This window comes from Salvelinus sp. IW2-2015, linkage group LG1 (assembly GCF_002910315.2).
Source record: "Salvelinus sp. IW2-2015 linkage group LG1, ASM291031v2, whole genome shotgun sequence".
In the NCBI taxonomy this organism is placed as follows: domain Eukaryota; kingdom Metazoa; phylum Chordata; class Actinopteri; order Salmoniformes; family Salmonidae; genus Salvelinus; species Salvelinus sp. IW2-2015.
Genome location: NC_036838.1, coordinates 41,760,320 through 41,766,565, shown reverse-complemented (window position 1 = coordinate 41,766,565; position 6,246 = coordinate 41,760,320).

Below are 6,246 nucleotides of genomic sequence, written 5' to 3'. Positions count from 1 at the left end.
TAATTAAATAAAAAAGGTCCTTTGCTGTTGTTCTGGGATTGATTTGCACTTTTCGCACCAAAGTATGTTCATCTCTAGGAGACAGAACGCGTCTCCTTCCTGAGCGGTATGACGGCTGTGTGGTCCCATGGTGTTTATACTTGCGTACTATTGTTTGTACAGATGAACGTGGTACCTTCAGGCATTTGGAAATTGCTCCCAAGGMTGAACCAGACTTGTGGAGGTCTACAATTTTTTTTCTGAGGTCTTGGCTGATTTCTTTGGATTTTCTCATGATGTCAAGCCAAGAGGCACTGAGTTTGAAGGTAGGCCTTGAAATACATCCAAAGGTACACCTCCAAAGGTACACCTCAATTAGCCTATCAGAAGCTTCAAAAGCCATGACATCATTTTCAGGAATTTTCCAAGCTATTTAAAGGCCCAGTCAACTTATTGTATGTAAACTTCTGACCCACTGGAATTGTAATACAGTGAATTATAAGTAAAATAATCTGTCTGTAAACAATTGTTGGAAAAATTACTTGTGTCATGCACAAAGTAGATGTCCTAACCGACTTGCCAAAACTACAGTTTGTTAACAAGAAATKTGTGGAGTGGTTGAAAAACGAGTTTTAATGACTCCAAYTTAACTGTATGTAAACTTCCGACTTCAACTGTATCTGACCATATAATGATTGTCAGCCCCTGAGAAGCTAAAGTGTCATATCACAGCCTCATAATCTGTCCTGATTTKTGTTTGTGTCACGTTAACAACTAGTATAACTTCTTAAGTATAGGGGGCAGTATTTTCGTTTTTGGCTAAAAAACGTACCCATTTGAAACTGCCTATTTCTCAGCCCCCGAAACTAGAATATGCATATAATTGTCAGATTAGGATAGAAAACACTCTAAAGTTTCCAAAACTGTCCAAATTTTGTCTGTGAGTTTAACAGAACTGATATTGCAGGCGAAAACCTGAGGAAAATCCAATCAGGAAGTGCCTCTTTTTTTTTAAACCTCTCTGTTCTTATGCATGCCTATCATTCATTTAAAGGGATATCAACCAGATTAATTTTCTATGGCTTCCCGAAGGTGTCAACAGTCTTTAGACATAGTTTCAGGCTTTTATTTTGAAAAATGAGAGAGAACGATCACATTGCGTAAGTGGATAGGTGGGGGCTCTCAGAGTGAGTTTTGCGCAACAGAGAAAGGCGGCCATTGTTTTTCCCGGTCCTATTGAAAAACCAACACTCCCGGTCGATATATTATCGAATATATATTTGAAAAACAACCTGAGGATTGATTATAAAAAACGTTTGACATGTTTCTGTGGACATTATGGATATTATTTGKAATTTCCGTTTGCGTTGTCGTGACCGCTCTTTCCTGTGGATTTCTGAGGATAACGCGCCAAACGAACGGAGGTATTTGGATATAAAAATAATCTTTATGGAACAAAAGGAACATTTGTTGTCTAACTGGGAGTCTCGTGAGTGAAAACATCCGAAGATCATCAAAGGTAAACGATTAATTTTATTGCTTTTCTGATTTTCGTGACCAAGTTACCTGATGCTAAGTGTACTTAATGTTTTGTCGAGCGATCGATAAACTTACACAAACGCTTGTATTGCTTTCGCTGTAAAGCATAATTTCAAAATCTGAGACGACAGGTGGATTAACAAAAGGCTAARCTGTGTTTTGCAATATTGCACTTGTGATTTTATGAATATGAATATTTTCTAGTAATATTATTTGACTGTGGCGCTATGCTATTCAGCGTTGCTGATGACAATTATCCCGATACCGGGATGGGTGGTTCAGAAAGGATAAGGGACATTGACAGAGATACAGTGAGGGAAAAAAGTATTTGATCCCCTGCTGATTTTGTACGTTTGCCCACTGACAAAGAAAAGATCAGTCTATACTTTTAATGTTAGGTTTATTTGAACAGTGAGAGACAGAATAACAACAAAAAAATCCAGAAAAACGCATGTCAAATATGTTATAMATTTATTTGCATTTTAATGAGGGACATAAGTATTTGWCCCCCTCTCAATCAGAAAGATTTCTGGCACCCAGGTGTCTTTTATACAGGTAACGAGCTGAGATTAGGAGCACACTCTTAAAGGGAGTGCTCCTAATCTCAGCTTGTTACCTGTATAAAAGACACCTGTCCACAGAAGCAATCAATCAATCAATCAGATTCCAAACTCTCCACCATGGCCAAGACCAAAGAGCTCTCCAAGGATGTCAGGGACAAGATTGTAGACCTACACAAGGCTGGAATGGGCTACAAGACCATCGCCAAGCAGCTTGGTGAGAAGGTGAAAACAGTTGGTGCGATTATTCGCAAATGGAAGAAACACAAAAGAACTGTCAATCTCCCTCGGCCTGGGTCTCCATGCAAGATCTCACCTCGTGGAGTTGCAATGATCATGAGAACGGTGAGGAATCAGCCTAGAACTACACGGGAGGATCTTGTCAATGATCTCAAGGCAGCTGGGACCATAGTCACCAAGAATACAATTGGTAACACACTACGCCGTGAAGGACTGAAATCCTGCAGCGCCCGCAAGGTCCCCCTGCTCAAGAAAGCACATATACATACCCGTCTGAAGTTTGCCAATGAACATCTGAATGATTCAGAGGACAACTGGGTGAAAGTGTTGTGGTCAGATGAGACCAAAATGGAGCTCTTTGGCATCAACTCAACTCGCCGTGTTTGGAGGAGGARGAATGCTGCCTATGACCCCAGAACACCATCCCCACCGTCAAACATGGAATTGGAAACATTATACTTTGGGGTTGTTTTTCTGCTAAGGGGACAGGACAACTTCACCGCATCAAAGGGACGATGGACGGGGCCATGTACTGTCATATCTTGGGTGAGAACCTCCTTCCCTCAGCCTGGGCATTGAAAATGGGTCGTGGATGGGTATTCCAGCATGACAWTGACCCAAAACACACGGCCAAGGCAACAAAGGAGTGGCTCAAGAAGAAGCACAATAAGGTCCTAATCCCATAGAAAATCTGTGGAGGGAGCTGAAGGTTCGAGTTGCCAAACGTCAGCCTCGATACCTTAATGACTTGGAGAAGATCTGCAAAGAGAAGTGGGACAAAATCCCTCCTGAGATGTGTGCAAACCTGGTGGCCAACTACAAGAAACGTCTGACCTCGTTGATTGCCAACAAGGGTTTTGCCACCAAGTATTAAGTCATGTTTTGCAGAGGGGTCAAATACTTATTTCCCTCAATAAAAGGCAAATCAATTTATACATTTTTGACATGCGTTTTTCAGGATTTTTTTGTTGTTATTCTGTCTCTCACTGTTCAAATAAACCTACCATTAAAATTATAGACTGGTCATTTCTTTGTCAGTGGGCAAACGTACAAAATCAGCAGGGGATATATAGCATATACGTTTTTCCCTCACTGTACATCCCTAGCTGTCTGACCATAAARATCTAAGAATAGCAACACACATGCCTCAGTCTTTGGGAGGAAGACTTAGTGATGAGCATCCAAGCATTCAGTTGGCTAACTGCATATCCATTGCACCAAAACAGACAGTATCGTGTCTGCTTCTAGACATAGGGAATGGTAATTACACAGAATAGCAACTCAACCCTTTCACCCCATCAAAAAGAAATGAGGGAGTAGCTTTAAATTCCACCTGTGTGGAAGTCATATGTAGCACAGTAAAACAGATGCACTGTGAACTATAGAACAAGAGGGCATGGAACATTGTCTTTAAATTTCAATCACTCTGTAAAGCAGAACTTTAGATCAAACCAAATCAAATTTTATTTGCCACATGCACCGAATACTGTAGGCCTTACCGTTAAATGTTTACTTACAAGCCCTTAACCAACAATAGTGTTCAATAAATAGAGTTAATAAATAAACTAAAGTAAAAAAAAWTAGATTCAATCAATAAATAACACAACAAATGTACATAATAACGAGGCTGTATACAGGGGGTACTGGTACCGAGTCAATGTGCGGGGGCACAGGTTAGTCGAGGTAAGCTGTAAAGTGACTATGCATAGATAACAAACAGCGAGTAGCAGCAGTGTAAAAACAAAGAGAGGGGGGGGGGTTAATGTCAATAGTCCAGGTGGCCMTTTGATTAGTTGTTCAGCAGTCTTATGGCTTGGGGGAAGAAGCTTTTAAGGAGCCTTYTGGTCCTAGGCTTGGTGCGCCGGTACCGCTTGCCGTGCGGTAGCAGAGAGAACAGTCTATGACTTGGGTGACTGGAGTCTTTGACAATTTCTTGGGCCTTCCTCTGACACGGATTGAATAGAGCCCTTAACGAGGTCAATTTATTACCCATTATTGAAATTCCTGTCACAATCCTTTATACAAAATACCACCAAGACACTGATAACCAAGTGATATTAAGCCCCATTTACAGGTGTCMTTTGTCCTGATCTTGTCCACATTCTGATTGTGCCCACACTTTTAGACAGGTGTAGATGATTAAAAGACGTATTGTGATCTGATTGTGATCAGATCTTATAAGTGTAAACAGACAAGATCAGGATAAGATCAGGACAATATCAGGACAAGATCAGGACAATATCAGGACAAAGGACGCATGTTAGAACCAGGTATAAATGGGCCTTCTGTTGTAGTTAAGGTCATCTAAAGTTAACAAGGTGAGTGAAGGGAGCAAGGTGACTCCTTAGTGTTTTGTCTTGAGTCAGTTGTTATATAACATAAACCTTTATTTGAGGGATTTAACCCCATTAAACTGTTGATTAATTGCATAGTCCTGAATAGTCCTTTGCTGTGAAAAACTATGATATCATATAAAGTACCCAACAAGATACATCAAACTGAAAAGTGAACACACTGTTATAGTGACATTCTATAAATATATATAGGTTTCCATATGGCCTACTTAAACTTTGAAGAGACATTGTGTTGAGCCAGCAATAAAGTGCAAAGTCAATATGAACTATATAAGCGATATGAGGTTGGAGGCGACTTGGAGCCAGAGTATATTTGTCTGTTTCGACGCTTCAATCACTGGACCGCCCCTTCTGTTTACCCAACAGCGCTCTCTCTCTCTCCCTTTCTCTCTCTGTATGAATTCTAATTAATCGACATGTGTATCCCTCTAGCCCCTCTGAAGCAAACCCTCACTGTTTGTCTGCACTTCAGCCCTGGGATACACTCACAATGAGGCGAAGAGAGAACAGTTACCTGGAAAAGGTCAGTCGTGTTTGTACTACTTCACCGAAGTGCAATTAATGCTTTGTACTTGGGCCTGGAAAGGGAAGTACTGTAGGGGGTGGACACAAGGGTCTAGAATAATGGACTGAAGCGAGCCACCAAAGGACAACAGGACTTTGTTTGAGAGGACCACTGTCTTAGTAGCTATAAAATATAGGTTATGATGCCACAATCAATAAGTGATTTACATAAAGAATCAATTACAGTTAAATTATGTATTCGTGTTGTTTTTATCAACCAATTTGGCTTATGCTTTCCATGCAGGTTAAACATSACTTCAATAACATTACAGTATTAACATGGTCAATCTTTATTTTCATCTGTATCTCTCCATAAATCTGTCCTGTGCTGATGGAGCTTATAGAGGTGGTGTATGGGAGGGGCTCCAGCCTATAAAGGGGGTGTAGGGGAGGGTGTAGAGGGGGTGTAGGGGAGGGSCTCCAGAGGTCCAAATGTGGAGGGTTGAAGCAGATGGTGGTCTCCATCACCATGGCCACAGGCATGGCTGGGATTGGCAGGAGGGAGCGCCAGCACAAGACTGGTTGGGGGGCATGGTGGTGTTCCACATCTGTCTGGATTCATCAACATCTATCTGGGAGAACCTCAATGGACTTCAGAAGAAGCTCACAGACCAAAGGTGAGGAGAAGATCCAGACAAATAATAAGATTATTTACCAACCGTGTAGACTTTTCCCTGAAAAACTGTAATAWTGCAGTGCTGAAAGCATTTCTGTGTTTACAGAAATTAGCAATGTGACAACAAAGCGATRGTAGCAACTCATCCTGCTGTCTCCTACTATCTCATTCAGGGAAAATATTGTTCACTAACTTCAGCTGCCAATGTATTATGAGAATGTTATGAGGTGGATTTTGACTTTCTGTATGATTTATTATATAGTTGTAGGACTTGTATGGTTGTTAGAATCAGGATATATACATCCAGAGCTATCAGAGAGGAGGGAAACCGCAATCTTTGGGGAGTTTAACATTGAGACCTTGGCAAGAGGGACATAGAGAACAATACTTTCCC